The sequence below is a fragment of the Marmota flaviventris genome, chromosome 1 (assembly GCF_047511675.1).
Source record: "Marmota flaviventris isolate mMarFla1 chromosome 1, mMarFla1.hap1, whole genome shotgun sequence".
Lineage (NCBI taxonomy): Eukaryota > Metazoa > Chordata > Mammalia > Rodentia > Sciuridae > Marmota > Marmota flaviventris.
The window spans coordinates 87248524-87264794 of NC_092498.1; the positions used below are offsets into that span (position 1 = coordinate 87248524).

The 16271-nt window shown below is 42.6% G+C and overlaps 1 protein-coding gene across 1 annotated transcript in view; it reads left to right on the forward strand.

The window, feature by feature from the left end:
* The first annotated feature begins 15236 nt into the window (after window positions 1-15236).
* Creb5 (cAMP responsive element binding protein 5) overlaps window positions 15237-16271 on the forward strand; it is a 400153-nt gene continuing 399118 nt past the window's right edge. The window contains exon 1 of the mRNA XM_071613932.1: window positions 15237-15276. The gene's annotated coding sequence lies outside the window, so the exon portion shown is untranslated. The remainder of the gene's footprint in view (window positions 15277-16271) is intronic.

Sequence of the window (16271 nt, forward strand, 5' to 3'; positions counted from 1 at the left end):
CCCTACTCATTTCAACTGTTCTTGGTTAATTTCATATCTGATGATGAAGTATGGACTCTGAGCTCATTACTGTTTCTGCTAGATCCTAATTACATATTCTGTTTTACTATGGTGTATATTAAGGTCAACTTTTAGCTTCCGGGGGCGTCTTAAAGAGCTTGGAAGCCATCTCCCTGATCCTTCAGCTGAAACTAACCAACTAACAGATAACAGTTGTTCAAAATGATAATAGCAACAATGTATTGGGTAATTATAGCTTATGGATAAGTGAAAGGAATGACCACAATGTTGTAACAGATGGGAGGAAGGAACTGGGAACTCTCTGCTGAGGTACCTGAACTCCCAGTAACGTGGTATTGTGTTAAAATGAACTTGGATTAGTTGTATACCTATATTGCAAACCCTAGGGTGAAATTTTTTTTAAAAGTAGTATGATATGTTAAGAGAGGAGAGAAAATGGAACCATATTAAATGCTCCATGAAAAGCAGAGAAGGCAGAACAAGAAAGACCAAAACAAAGAACCAGGGCAATGAATAGAAAACAGTTACAAATTGGGTGAATATTAATCCAACTACATCATCAGTCACTTTAATTAGTGACTAAATAGGTTGTCTAAATACACCAATTAAAAGACAGGAACTGACAGTGAATAAAAGAAATAAGGCCCAACTGTATGTTGTGTACAAGAAACCCACTTTAAATATAAAGACATATGTAGACTAAAAGTTCAAGAATGGAGAAAGATGTATTATGCCAGTACTAAATACTAAAAAGAAAGCTTGAAGTAACTGTTAATTCTGGATAAGTGAGCCTTGAACACAAGCGATGCTGCAGGGGAGGGCCAGGTGTTCTTAGGAAGCCCTTGCATTCTCATGGAATTGATATGAGGAGAGAGTCCATCATCTTTCGACATTCAGCAGTCAAATGTCACCCATGATTGACCGTGTGGTCATTGTCATTCAGTGACACATGCACCCATTGAGTGTTCAGGTCTGGTTTGACTTCCCCATGCATGAAGCAATGTTTAAAATCTGCCATAAAAAAAAAAAAAAAAAAACTCATTTGGAAATTCATCATCTAGACCTTGCATTGTACTTACTTATTTTGTCAAGGAAGAATTTTAAAAATTATCATGCTTTTCTATTTTACTTTGCCACACCTGTTGGTTTTATACTTTCTTTGAATCAGAGTGTCTTCCATGTATTAGGAAATGTTCATCAAAGTTATCTTCTTCCCTTCTACTTTGAAAGGATACAGCTCCTTTCTTTTCCCTGAGGGGGGAAAAGAGCTGCCATTTTTTCCCTAGGGGAATCTTTGGAGGTTCTTATTCAAAATTCACTATGTACCTCAGAACAATACCCAAGTTTTCCTGGGGAAAAGGTCTATGTCAGGGTCTTCATTTAAACAGACCCTTTTAAACTACAACTGTTGATCTCATCATAATCTCAGATTCCTACTTTTCAGCTAGCCTGGGGTATTCTCCTACTCTCAAGGGGAAGGAGCCCATTCCGATTGCAGAATAGAGCCATTTGCATTAGTGATCCAGGGCAATTTATGTATTGGCTTTGCATGTGAACTTCCCTTTAATACAATCCTCATTCCAGTGACATGATTTAGAGTGGGTGAAGATGAACATTTGTTAGGAACAAAGTAAAGGAAGAAAGAGAGGCCCTGCCTTCTCACTGATCTTTCTGATGTTTCTGTTTTCAATTTTCCTTCCTGCTTCAGCCTTAGTGCATGTCAGGACAAGGTTGGTGTTAGCCCAGGTTCCCCCCACCCGTTTCTTTTTCCAACTGGCTCTGTCGGGCAGCAAATATCTGACTTGCAGTATCTCCACGTTGCAACAGGTTGGTTTACATTGTGTACTACATGCAGTGGGATACGCTCCAATTACAGAGAACATCCTAAATAGGCCTCCACTATAATAAAGGTTTAAAAACTTTTTATACCTCAATGGGGCCAAGAATCCCAACCCAAAGAGGATATTCTACAAAAATGGTCTTCACAGGAGGGCAAGGAGTTCCTTTCCTATTTTTTTTCCCCCTCGTAGCAACTCTAGGCAAATTCCTCAGAAATCAGATTGGCAAGGGAAAAGAAAGGGTGGGCTGGAACCCTGGGATTCAGGCTCTCTGAATGCATGCCATTCCCTTGCCACATAGCACAAATCGATGCCAACTGCAGAAATAAAGATCTAAGTCAGAAGTGCAATGCAGACACAAGGCAATCATCAGCTCAATTAAACTGGTTATTCCACAAATAACCTAGAAACAGCAGGATTGCCAAACAATCTTCGGCCCCTGAAACATTTGCAAATGAGCATGACGACTGAGGTTTTTCTTTCTTTGTAGCCATACGCTGTCACATTTTAATGATGGATTATAGACATGGGCTTTTGGCAGCAGACTGTAGCAAACATGATTCTACACTTATTTTCTTTTAATCAGAAGATACAAAGACTTATAGATATATGGCAAGGTGCCGGAGAGTTAGATAAACCTTGAGAAAGAAGGATGTGGAATGGAAATATCTATATGCTTTCCTTTCCTTTTGGATGCAAGGCAGATAGGCTTTTATTGTCATGAGATACATTATCTTTTGTTTTATTTTAGGGGTTATTTTTGCACCTGTTGGGGATATTTATTATAAAATATAAAACAAGCAGCTACAACATATGTATCTAATTGTATAATATATACTAATCTGTATCAGTGTCATTTAAAAATTGCAAATTAAACATATTTTTTCATAAACGAGTAATATAATCTCTCAATGTCATAAATATGAAAGTAACATGTTATTTATATAGTCATGATGTCAGGAAGATATTATTTAAGTACTTAATGGGATCAGAGGCTTAGTGCACAGGAAATATATTTTTTCTGTATGTTTCCTGTGTCTGTTTTACTTAGTTTAATCATTTTAATTGCGATTTCTTTTTATTTTTAAAACAGGGCCCAAACTCTTGGCAACTATTATTATTATTTTTATTCTGGCAAGTTAAGGAATCACAGGTGACACTGTAAGAATGAAGGCATAACTTCTATATTCCTCCTTGTCCCCATCTTGGTCTCTCTCTCTCTCTCCTTAAGCTCTGGATTGCTTAATCTTGAGTATAAAAAGAGAGGGGGAAAATAGATTTCTTTTTATGACTATAGAAATTCCTTTATAACACATTTTAAATGCCACAATGATATACTGTGCAGGTAGCTTTCCCATCATGATAATGCCTGGGATGGAAGGGTTAAATGATATGTGGGAACTGATTTCTCCAGAAGAATTTCATTTTGAAAATAATTTATTTGTATAATAAGTTAGAAATTAGAAGGGAAACAATTCAACATGTGGGTTGGAGAAGAAGTCCAAAGCTTTGGTTTAGGTGCCATATGTGTGGATGTGTGACATCCCTCAGTGGGATAAACAGTGCCTGGTGGCTGATTTACAAAGTGGCATTTCTCTCTAAGAAGGCAGCCGTTCACCCCTTGACAACAGAATGAGTGATGGCAGCTGTATTCCAGAAGGATCTATTTGGGGAAACAAAACTTGGAATAGGGTGTGGCTGACATAAAAAGATAGGGAGATGTAAGGATCCCATCTGTCTGGCCTTCCTGGGCTGGAGCCAGCCTCCGGAGCATTTGGCATCTTCCTCTCCTTCCGGATTCAGGGTATTGAGGATTTGCAATGAGGAGACCCAGATCTGCTGCTACGTGGCCAATTTATTTGAACTAATGAATTGATGGCAGCCTTTAAAGGTAAAGCTAAAGTGTTATGGGAGAATCAAACAGAGATGTTTGTCTTGTGAGTAAAACCGAAATTGATGGTTTCTACCTCAGATCCTCCAAATGGAAGACTGTATTCTCCAACACAAGATCTTTTAATGAAATTCACGATCATAGACCATTGCAACATGGGCTAACTTAATTACTATGAACCACTGAAGCCAGAACCATTATTGCCTTTTCCATTCTACGATTCTGTCAATGAGTGAACTGAAGTTTGGAGAAGGGGATGGAGAGTAACTTGCCTCTATGGCTAGTAAGATGTGGGAATGGAATTCTTCTTCTTTTTCTTTCATCCCATTTTTATTGTAGTAAAATATACATAACATACAAAAATGCCATTTTAACCTTTTTTATTCTGGGATTAAACTCAGTGGTGCTTTGCCACTTAATGACATCCCTGATTTTTATTTTTAAAAAATTATTTTGAGATAGAGTCTCACTAAATTGCTGAGGCTGGTCTTGAACTTTAGATCCTCCTGCCTCAGCCTCCCAAGTCACCGGGATTACAAGCATGTGCCCCCACACTCAGCCCATTTTAACTATTTTTGAGTGTACAATTCACTGACACTAAGTATATTGTATAACTACCATCACTCTTTCCAGAATTTTTCATCATCCTGAACAGAACTCTATCCCCATTGAACAGTGAGTTCAAAACCCTTGGAACTGGGGTTTGAACTCATGGAAACTAAGACTCAAGCCCTAAGTTTAAGCTCCCAGCTCCACTGCTGCAGTGGGCTCGCCATTTTCTCCTTTTGAGTTAGACCTTGGATCTAGTGTTTTCTTTCTGTGACAGTCCTCATGAGTAGGGATTAGGGATCTCTCGGTGGTAAAGGGATAGAAGACAAAGATTACTTCCAGAAAAACAGGAGCCTCCCAGGCAAAGTGCAGCTGAAGCATGGCTATCGTAGTACCCCTGAAAGTGACCACAGTCTGGCTAACATTGCAAGCGAAAGGCCAGGGCTTTGTGCTGGACTGACAAACCTGTTTGTTTGTTTGTTTGTTGTTGTTTTGGTGGTGGTTGTTTTGTTTTTTAATGAATATTTATTATTTATTTATTTTTGAACTCAAAAGAATTATCATTTTATTTATTAATTTTAAAAATTTATATGTGACAGCAGAATGAATTCTTATTACACACATAGAGCACAATTTTTCATTTAACTACTAATCAGTGGAATCATCTGGGACTTCAAGTTTAAAAATCACTCGCTGATGTTTTCATGGCAAATAAGAGTATATAGTCTATATCCCAGAGCTCCCTGGATTTGTCCGTGTCTTTCTCAGTTCTACTTCATGCCTACATATTGAAAAGTTTTCTCTTGAAATTAAAGTAAAATGAGGTTACTGTGTTATTTGCTAAGACCAGATAATTAATATTTTTTCTTCCCATTCGTTTTTCTATTATTTTACTTACCACGTCGCCATTTTGCCAAACTCAGAGTGTGGAAGGAGGCCCGACTAGATATGATAGAGCACAGAGGCTGAGAAAGGCCTTTCTTATGGGGACCCCAAGTTTTGGCACCATAACAATAAGCTGACCACATCAAAATTTCAAAGTCCTATTTGGCAAAAGATACCACATTCAAATTAAAAATCAAAAGGCAAAGTGGAAAAAAGACTACAAAATAAATGATAGAGAAAAAGACTTCCATTTTTTTATATAAAGGTGCTTTTACAAATTAAACACACAAAATCTAATCAGCTGGAGAGAAGAGAGGTGAATGCAGGATGTACCTGAAAAGATGCTCAGTGTAACTAGAAACTGATGAGGGTGGCAACTAAAACAAAAGACATGATACTTCCTTTTGCTTAATACTTTTGCAACAAAGCCAATGTTGGGTAATAGACCTGAATGAACATGGTGGGGGGACAGGGGGTATTCTCACAGTAGGTTGGAGGTCAATTGGTACCGCCATTTGGGAAAGCTGGCCATCAAGCAGTAGGTGACAAAATTTAAAATACAGATGTTCTTTGACTTAAGATGGGGTTACATTCCAACAAATCCAGGGTAAGTTGAAAATGCATTTAAGCCCCAATCCTCCTGAACATCACAGCTTGGCAACACAGCACACCAGCAACATAGAGCAGCCAATGTTAACAACTCATGGTTGCATGGCTAACTGGCAAGTGCAACTCGCTAGCCTGGGAAAAGAACACAATGGTTGAATTTTGTTCCAAGTATGGTTTCTACTGTGTACTTCTTTCCCATCATCATAAAGAAAAAAAAATCACATCATGCCATCTTAAGTCAAGGAGTGCCTGGAAGCCTGTGAACCAGCAGTAGACCAGCAGTATTACCGCCCCCCGCCCCCCCCCCCCCCCCCCCCCGCCTTTTTGAGACAGAATCTTGCTGTGTTGCCCGAAATGACTTTGAGATCCTCTTTCCTCAGCCTCCAGAGTAGCTGGGATTATAGGCTTTTTGCCACTGCACCCAGCTCCAGCAATACCATTTCTACAAAAAGTAGTCACATATGACATGTCCAACAGCATGAACAATTGCCCGTTGTAGCACTGATTATAATAACAAAAAAATTGGAAATTACATGAATATTCATTAGTAGTGAATTGATAACAAAACCCAAACAATAGAAACTTATATAATCATGAGAACAATGATGTCATATTATTGTATTCCCATGGACAGATGTCTGTAATAAATTGTAGAGCAGAAAAGGCAGTTTGAGAACAGAATATGTAGTTTAATCACGTTCGTACAATTTGTGTTTATATGTGCGATATAATTTCTGAAAGGAAATTCATCAAACTGTTAATAGAGGTTATCTCTAGATGGGATTTTAGAGAGAAATTTACTTTCTATTTTATACACTTCTGTGTTACTTGAGGCTTTTACAAGCACACACTACTCGAGTAATCTGCAGAAACAATAAAAATGTTACCATCAAAAAAAAAAAAAAAAACAAACCAGGGGCTGGGGATATAGCTCAGTTGGTAGAGTGCTTGCCTCTCATGCACAAGGCCCTGGGTTCAATCCCCAGCACCACACTCACAAAAAAAAAAAAAAAGAAAGAAAGAGAATGAAAGAAAGAAAGACAGAGAGACCATAAAGGGGCTGTGGAGGTCCTTGTATTTTTCATATCCTAATGTAAGCCTTGATGAGCAATTATTCCAATGAGAGAAATATGGCTATAGGGTTGCAGCCAATGATGGTCACTCGTTAATTGCCTTTGCATTCATTTTTTTCTCCAAATTCAGTCAGTGTTTAGAGAATCCTCCCTCAACACTACAGGGGCTATAATATGATTGGATCACAGGTGATGCCCAGTATCCTGCTCTGTAGGGCCTTCTGTTCTTTTTGGGAGGAGGGGGGTGGTGGGTTGTATACCAGGGATTGAACTCAGGGGCACTCAACTACTGAGCCACATCCCCAGCCCTATTTTGTATTTTATTTGGAGACAGGGTCTCACTGAGTTGCTTAGCGCCTTGCTGTTGCTGAGGCTGGCTTTGAATTTGTGATCCTCCTGTCTCAGCCTCCAAACTGCTGATATTACAGGAATGTTCCACCATGCCTGGCAGGCCTTCTGTTCTTTATCAAACAGATTTGTTGACCCCTCCACAAATGCAGGATGGGATACAACTCTCAGGAAAATGATTGCTGAGATCAGTTTCCCACCTCTGGGTATATGTATGTGTGTATATATTATATGTATTTATTATATATATTACATAAATGTATAAATTCTCCCCAAATCATGTGTGTGTGTGTGTGTGTGTGTGTATAGGATGAGTTGCTCAACAAAATGTAGTAATGTTATGCACAAGGGTGAAAAGAGAGATGGGGCATCTTGAAATAAAGACCACAGCAGGATGTGATGGATGATGGGGATTCTGGAGTCAGAACTAGATCTGAAAATCAACTGCTTTACTTATTAGCTGTGTGAGCTTGGCTAAATTACTCAGCCTCTCTGAGCTTCAGTTCTTCCATCAGTAAAAGAGGAGTTGTCAGGATTGAATGAGAGAAAATATAAACAGACTTGGTCCAAAGTTGGTGCTCACAAATTATAGTATGCTTTCCTTCTCCTCAGACTTGCCATAGTATTAAATAGCCACAGCAGTCACAAAAATAGACAGGTTTGCTAAACAGCACAACATTCTGTTGTGCCATTTATACAGCATTCCCTGTAGTTGTCAAGTAAGGGCACTGTCACTGAAACTATAGAAAGAACTTTTTGGGGGGCAAGAGGCGAGTGGTACTGGGAATTGAACCCAGGGGTGCTTAATCACTGAGCTACACCCCAGCCCTATTTTGTATTTTATTTAGAGACAGGGTCTCACTGAGTTGCTTAGAGCCTCACTGTTGCTGAGGCTGGCTTTGAACTTGCGATACTCCTGCCTCAGCCTCCTTATCCAATAGGATTACAGGCGTATGCCACTGAGCCTGGCTAGACAACATTTAAAACAAGGGTGGAAGAGGAGGTAGGGGTGGGTAAGCTTTATATTTTTCTGACTCCCCCCATGGGTAGTAATCATGATTCAAATGAGATTCTGAGTAACTTTCCAGGTTTTAAAGAGTCTGTATCCTGTGAGTATGAAGTGGAATGGCTGATCAATTAGGTTTAAAATCTACTGAAATTCTCAAGGATCCTTTAAATCAGATACTTATCAATGCCCTTAAAGAGATGAGAATAACCTTTCTCATTAGTGGTACAGGAGTTAAACACGTGGTTTAGGGTGATATAAAAAGACGTGGTACATAAAATGTCAGTTCATGGGGGATGATGCTCAGTATTAATTTATGTGATATCAATAATGTTTTAGTCTAAATGAACCTCCCTATATATAAAACATGCCTAATTATTGTTAAACCGTTACTTTCCACTTAGCATTGATCTCCAGGAAATGACTAGGATTTTTGGAGTGTGCTGACACAGCATTTTTCTTCTCAGTCGTTATTCAGAGCAGGTGTCTATCTCTTTCACTTAATCCCAAAGCAAGGGGGAAAAGGATTGAGTAGTTTTTCTTTTAATCAAGTCTCTCTCTCTTTAAAAAAAAAAAAAGGAACATGTTAAGATAAGTGTGACTTTTATAGGGATGTTAACACTCTAATACTCTTTGGGATAGGAGAAGCTCTTGATTTTCAGCCAGGTTCAGGAACAAACATTACATTTTATAAGATGATGAATACAAAAATTCTATATAAGAATAGGTCAAGTCATCAGCCACTGATGGTCTTCCAAATGAGGTCCCCTGTGCTTCAGCCAAATGACCTGTCTTTCCTTCATTAAGCAACTCTTTGGAATTGACATGCACCCTACCTCCAACATAAGAGGGTGGCATTTTCAAGTTGTACTTGTGAGAAGTGAGTCTTGAAACTCTAAACTGTACAAGAGTTAATCATTATTAAACTGCCTGTGTAAAGATGCATCTGTACCCAAACTAGAAGGGTAAATTGTTATGGATTAACTAGAACATCAGCCTGTATAAAACTGCTCTGTTGCCCACAGATTGAGCATGGATTTGTTAGTTGAAAAGCAACATCTCCTTCTAATGCAAGTGGTTTCTAAAAAGACCCTTAATTTGAGGACTAATTGGATTGATCCCTCCATTCCAATCTGTAGGACTTCAACATTACATCTCACATGTAATTTGACTTAACTAACATTTTTTTATATTTGTTCTTTTTAGATCTTCATGATAGTAGAGTGTACTTTGACATTTGATGCATGCATAGCTTCACAAAACTAACTTTTACTAAGCACATTCTAAATGATGGCCACTGTGCTTGATGTGAATTATTTCATAAATTCTCACCAAACTTTATAAGGCATAATAGTCTCCAACATTTCTTCCATTACTTACTATATGCCAGGCATATGTTTGAAACATATTAACTGGTTTAATCTTTGAGATATCATGCAGGTAGATGCTGATATTATGTTTATTTTATAGATGAAGAATCTAAAGGTTAGGGAGGTTAAAGAACTGGCCTTTCACACACTTAGTAAATGATAAAGCTGAGGCTGTCAAGTTTCTTGCTTTGCTGCGTTTAGTCTGAGCATGGTGAGGGTGGAACTGGGGACATGGTGGTATATTCATGGCATGCCACACAATTTTTGGTCCCAGTGCTAACTGAAAGTGCAGTATTCCTTGTCACAAGCTAGGGGGAAAAGGCCACTAATGATACTAAAGAGAGATTCCCCCCCCCCTTTTCTGTAGTCAATCTCTTGATCTGTCATAGTGCTTTTTATTTGCTATGCAATGTCATTCTGCAAAGCAAAAAATTAAATGTAAAATTATTAGTATGAATTTTTCCATTCATCTTTATATTGTACAACACGCATTTAATAGTAAATATAAGACAGTTAACTTGTATGTGAAGTTAACTCAAAGAATACATTTAAAAATTTTTTTAGTTGTGGATGGACACAATGCCTTTATTTTATTTATTTATTTTTTATGTGATACTGAGGATCAAACCCAGTGCCTCACACGTGCTAGGCAAGCGCTCTACCACTGAGACCCAGCCCCAGCCCCAAAGCACACATTTTGTATTCCGTAGCTGGAGTGCGTGCATGTATTTTGCTCTGACCAAAGCACTGGATGTGTGGCATAAAAGGAATACCACTGTCTCTAATGGACACATTCTGCTCACTCTTCACTTTCTGTTTACTTGGAAATAAGAAAAGGCTGCAAGGAAAAGGAGCTGCAGACTGCCCTATCTTTCTCTCTCTCTCTCTTTTTTTTTTTTTTTTTGTGTGTGTGTGTGTGTGTTTGTGCCTGGCTGTCTCATACAGAGATCTAACATAAGCAAGATAGGGTCATTGGTAATTTGTGTTTTTTTGAATGCTGTTGCCTTTTTTTGTGTCCCAAGAAAGATCTGCTTTGAAAGGAAAACCGGGCCTCTCAGGGCTGGGAGGCACTCTGCCTTACTCACCTCCCAGCAGTCATAGACATCACTTGTTCACCTTGCATTTGTTTTGAGTCTTGTGGACCCCTGCATTGAGCCCCCTGTGGAACTCCTGTTGGGTCCCTGGCATTTTGTGTTCATGAGGCAACATGATCTCCCTGTACAAACAGGGTGCAAGGAATAGCAGGCACACATTGTGCACAGATCTCGGCTCATGTGTGTGATCCATGTCCCAGCACACAGTTCATAGATAGAGCACAGTTCAAAGATAAAATGAGAAAGGATTTTCAAATGGTGACAGTAGAGGCTTAAACCAGGGGTGGGCCTTTTGAGCATGAGGCCCAAGTTACCTGGGCATTAGCAGGCCCAGAAGCTGGCCCTGCCTGTAATGCTCCTTGGCTAAACAGGCACAGAGTTTAGGTAGAGGCTGATGGCTCTCCCTACAAACTGCCCATCTCTAACTTACTCTCAAGCTTCCTGCTTCTTGAATCCTCAGGCTGATTTGGGCTGAAGACCATGCAGCACAAGCTACCCTTCAGACAGGTCCTGGGATAGGCACTGGTAAGGTGGGCTCCTCCTTCAGCTTGACAAGCTCCAGCAGTGTGGTCCTGGGTCGGTAACCCAACCCCCCCCGCCCCCATGATTTCCTTGTTGCAAAGTAAGAATGATTTGTTGGGAGGATTGACTGTGAAAACACACATGAAGCCTTTAGTCCAGGGTTTGGCATACAGTAAATGCTTGGTAGATTTTAGTTAACTGAGTCATGGTGGTTATTGTTTTCTGATGTATTTTTCAGTTCATTTATTTGGAAATCTTTATCCCTTCAATTAAGATAATAATTTTAAAAACTGGTGAAATCCATCTTATAAAGAATAGAAAATTCCTAGGAAGGGTAAAGCAAGGGGTTTAGTCACCAAATGGGCTTCAGCAGCATCTCTCCTACTTGGGAAAAAGCCACAAATGACAAAATAAAGGGGTAAGAATTGTTCTCAGGGTGTGTGCAGAACATGTGAGAAGAATCTTTCTTATTGGGTACCAGCGGCACATGGCTGCAATCCCAGCAGCTCAGGAGGCTGAGGCAGAAGGATTGTGAGTTCAAAGCCAGCCTCAGCAAAAGTGAGGTGCTAAGCAACTCAGTGAGACCCTCTCTCAAAATAAAAAAGTAAAAAAAGGGGCTGGGAATATTGCTCGGTGGTTAAGTGCCCTGGGTTTAATAATCTTTCTCTAGGGGGGGTCTGAGTCTTTGGGTAGCCACCAGACTATTAGTAAGAAACATACAAGCTCTGGGCATATTTCTTAGCGTTGCAAAGTAAGAAATAAAAAATAAAAACAAAAAAATAGAGAAAACTGAAAAAGAAAAAATAATTAATGCTGTAGATTTACCCTTTCCCCTTACCAGCTTCTTCCCAGGTCACTGTCCTTTTAAGAATCCACTAAACCAGAGTCACTCAAAATGGGGTCCCCAAGGTACTTGCAACAGAATCACAAATGCAGAATCTTATCCATGTCAAACCTTTGAACTGAAGTCCCTGAGGAGGTCTGACCCCAGAAATTGCCTTTAAGGGCTGCCCAGGTGCTTGCAACTTTCTCTGCTAAGTTTGAGTACTTCTGTGGGAGTCTAGGACCTAGGAAGAAGGAGACCATTCATTTTATTAATCACCAGCTCTTCATTGTTTCAACTTCGCTGGCACCAGGAATGACTATGGGGGAGGGGCAGACCTTGGTTGTATGGTAACCCCAGTCTGTTTACCTTGATTCTGGTGTAAGGGTCCATGTCTCCACATGTCTCACAAGCCACAGAGGGTGGAGACTTGGAGGTGAGATGGTGTGTGTGTGTGTGTGTGTGTGTGTAGGGGGGAGGTGGTCCTGGCACCCCAGGGGCAAATGCTCCAAGCTGTAGTGACCACCAGCTGAGGTTCCCTCCTGGATGCCCTTGCATGGCTGCCCCTTGAACTGCAGCCTCCATGCTACTTTGGCTCTGAGAAATCCTGGAAGAAACTGGGTGAGCACGAGGTAGGCAGGAATGCGAGACCACAAACATGAGGGTTCTGCTGACATGGTTTGATAGATGGGAGGCTGTTTGATGCAGGCTATGCATGGGGAGGGCAGTGTGGGATTGAGGGAACTATGGGGCCAAACATTTCCTTTTCAAATATTTGGTTAAGTTTGCTCAAATCACTAAATGTCCACCAATCACAGCATTAGCCACAGTGCTTTCATTAATAGAAAGAGGGTGAGTGCTTACACAGTGCTTGTTCTGTGCCAAGCACGTTTGTTAATGCAAGTGGTATCATTCTTCACATGCGTTACTAGAATTCTTCCCACTCTCCCCATTACTTACATGAAAACTCATATATACATCCTTCTGTTTAGAGAATACTGGGAATTAAAGATTTCAAATTTGGATGTTGGTTAACTACTTATAGGTTTTGAAATCTTTTTTTATTATTTTCTTGGCTTTGCTTATTTAATTCACCACTCTATTCCTTCAGTCCACACCAGTCCACTGGGCCTGGGTGGGGGAGGATAAGCTCTCAGCTTGAGCACTAAAATGTTGAATTATATGTCCCTCTTTTTTTTTTTTTTTTTTGCCTCTAGGTTGTTGACACTTTTCCTCTGAGAGAGAAAGAGGTGGATACCTGCTTTAGGTGGGAAAGGCTGTGCTGGTAATTGAGTCAGAATGTGGGTAGGAAGCTATTCTTGAGTGGGCTATTGCTTCCTTCCATAACTCAGGTAATGGAGCTGTCATATTTAAAGTTTTATTGGTTAAGATTCAGGTTAGGACTGGAGCCGTTCTTTTGCTGTTCCTTCAGGGCTACATGTGGAAAAGAAAAAGGAAACTCATGGAGGAATTCTGAGTAAGGCCGTGAGGAACAAACAGCCATCAGTTCCTGTGGTTTCAAGGACCACTAAAGGGGAAGGGGGGGTCACTTAAACTTAAGTACAGAAAGGAAATAGAAAGATCTTCTATTTAATATGTCAAAAACAGCTCAGATATATGTGACAATCCAGGCGAAGCATTATAATTTCTAGCCAGTCCAGTCATGATCCTCTGGCAAAGTGCATAGTCACGGCTGTGATACATTGGGATGAGAGGTACTATATAAATGTCAGATGTTACATAAATGTCAGGAATGATTATTGTTTGTTAATGGGGGCTAAACTGTTCCTAAGCAAAGATCCAACTCCCAGCCAGGAAGTTCTTTCCAGACGTTCTAACCACCAATAACCCACAGGAAGGGAAAACGTGCACCCCTATTCTATAAAGGAACCCAGATGGGGTCTGGGGTAGAAAATAGGGGTTGGAATTGTCCCAGTGCCACCACCTGCTTGGCAGATGATCTTAGGCCAGTCCTCTAAACTTCTACAGTCTGCTTTAGCCCACCTGTAAAATGTGATAATTATAACACTCGTCCTACTTCTCCTTATTGTACCAGGGTTGTTGTGAGAAATAAGAGTTCACATGGTTTCAATTGCTTTGCAAAGTGTGAATTGCTGCAAGGATGGCGGTGGTCATCTAGAATCCGGCTGGAAATTAACCTATGCCTTTCCCTTGAATACTACCCACAGAGAGAACTTTTGAAAGGAAATTAAGCTGGGATGATGATGGTGATGGCGATGATGACTGGCCAATGCTGAAAACGCCAGGCTCCTTTCTCACTGCAGACCAGGCGCGCTGATCCAACATTTTGGCCCTGGCTCTGCGGCTTCCCAGCCGGTGAGCTTGGGCCAGTAACCCAGGAGGCTCTGAAAGCGATCGCCAAGGACCCTTCCGGCTCTGACGCTGAGTCTAAATCGGGCTCATCACTGGGATCTAGCTGAGATTCACCTTTCGCCTTCAGGAGGACTCTCCCTACAGTCCCTCAGATGCATGAAGCGGGGGGCACTTGGAAAGGGTGGGGGCTGTGTGCTTCAAGTGAGTGTGCACTATAAGGAAGTTATTCTCCTGGAGGTGAGGTGGGGTAAGGGGCAGTGAAGAAGGGGTGTCCAGGGAGTGCTCTGAGAAGCCAGCATGCAGGGAACACTGCAATGAGGTCATGACTGTCGCAGGCAAAAGGAGGTGGACATCTTCTGATGGGGGGATGGGGAGCGTCCCGCATTTCTATTTGCAGAAACTCTGTTCCCACTTCCTTCAGCATCCCCTTCCCAGCTCCCCGTTCTGATCCCCAAATCCTTACACCTTTCAGAACCTACTAGGCCCTCCCGCGGGAGAGCCCGGGTCTGCACTTTCTCCGTGGTCCTGTCTGAAACCATCAGGATTGTTTCCAAGCTGACTCACACCACTAATGTCAGGGAGCCGTGTCACACGGCGCTGGGCTCTGCAAGCTGTTGCTTGCGCGATCGACGCCGCAGCCGCCGCCACCGCTCCAGGGCGGGTGCACCAGAGTCCGCTCCAGGGGCGGGGCCCGGGGCGGGGCCGGGGCGGTCACGCCCCCTCAGCGTGCCGGGCCCCGCCCTCTCTCCCTCCCTCCCCCGCGGACCGCAATGATTTAGAAGTTCAGGAATCCCACGTGACGTCACCGGGGGGGTGATGTAATGCACTCTAAATAGAATGTATTGTAATCTTTGCTCAGTCCAACGTGGTCCCTTCACCCGGGCTCCGCTCTTGCCTTCTCCACACTTGTTTGGTAAGTTCCTAAAAATACGGCTTGGCCACTTCTGGGGTTTTGCATTTAGGCACTTTTGTTGCACTTGCCGCGGGAGCCATCTCGGGAGTGTACTTGTTTGCAGGGGTTGGTTCTCGGCAGTAGCCGCGAGGTTACTTGGTCCAATGGGCAGGTCACAGGGCAAGGAGTAGGGAAGATGCGATGCATATTTTTGGAGGGTGATCTGTGTTTGTAAACATTTTGGCGGACCAGAGGGAAGTCCGGCCGCAATTGCTGATGGACTGTGGAATTCTGCTGTGTCCTGTGGTCATCCCAGAGACCCCACGCCGTGTCCGTCCGGGAGCGCGTCTCGGTGGACGCTGCGCCGCGCGACTAGAGGGATGCTAACTGGAGCCAGCGCCGTGTTCGCCGCAGCGTGCGTGCGTGTGTGGGAGCGCGCGTGAGTTTCCCTGACACGGGGAACAGTTATGAATCGGGGGTGTGTGTTTGCCTCCAGAGACCTGGCAAGGTGCGGAACCCTGCAGAAGTGTGGTCAAGTGGCAGCGGCGGCGGCAGCGGCAGCAGCGAAGACGACCAGCCAGGAGCCTCGCCCCGCGTAGCCTGCTTTGCAGTGATGCGGCGGAACCCCCGGAGAAAGTTTGCAAACTTCCAGCAGGCGCTGCAAGGACACCGGGTCACCTAGGGGGCGGGCGGGCAAGTGTGCCGGAGGCTCGCTTTCTCCCGGTACCAAGCCGGCTGTTGCCACCTCTCCGGTAGGGCTGCCCGCTGCAGCTGGTGGGCGCGCGCGCGCCCTGGGAGGGGAGGTCGCCTCGCTGGGCACTTGACTTTCACTCCAGGCGCTCCGGGCTCGAGAGTGACGAGGCTATTTGTCAGCTCGCGTGCACTCCTCCATCCGCCTCTTTCTCGCTGCCATCATTACCTCTTCGCCGCTGCCCCAAATGACAGCTCGCGGTGGCGCCCAGACAGTTCTCAGCACCGGCGGTGGAAGACTTCCTCTGCGGCAGACTCTCAACCCA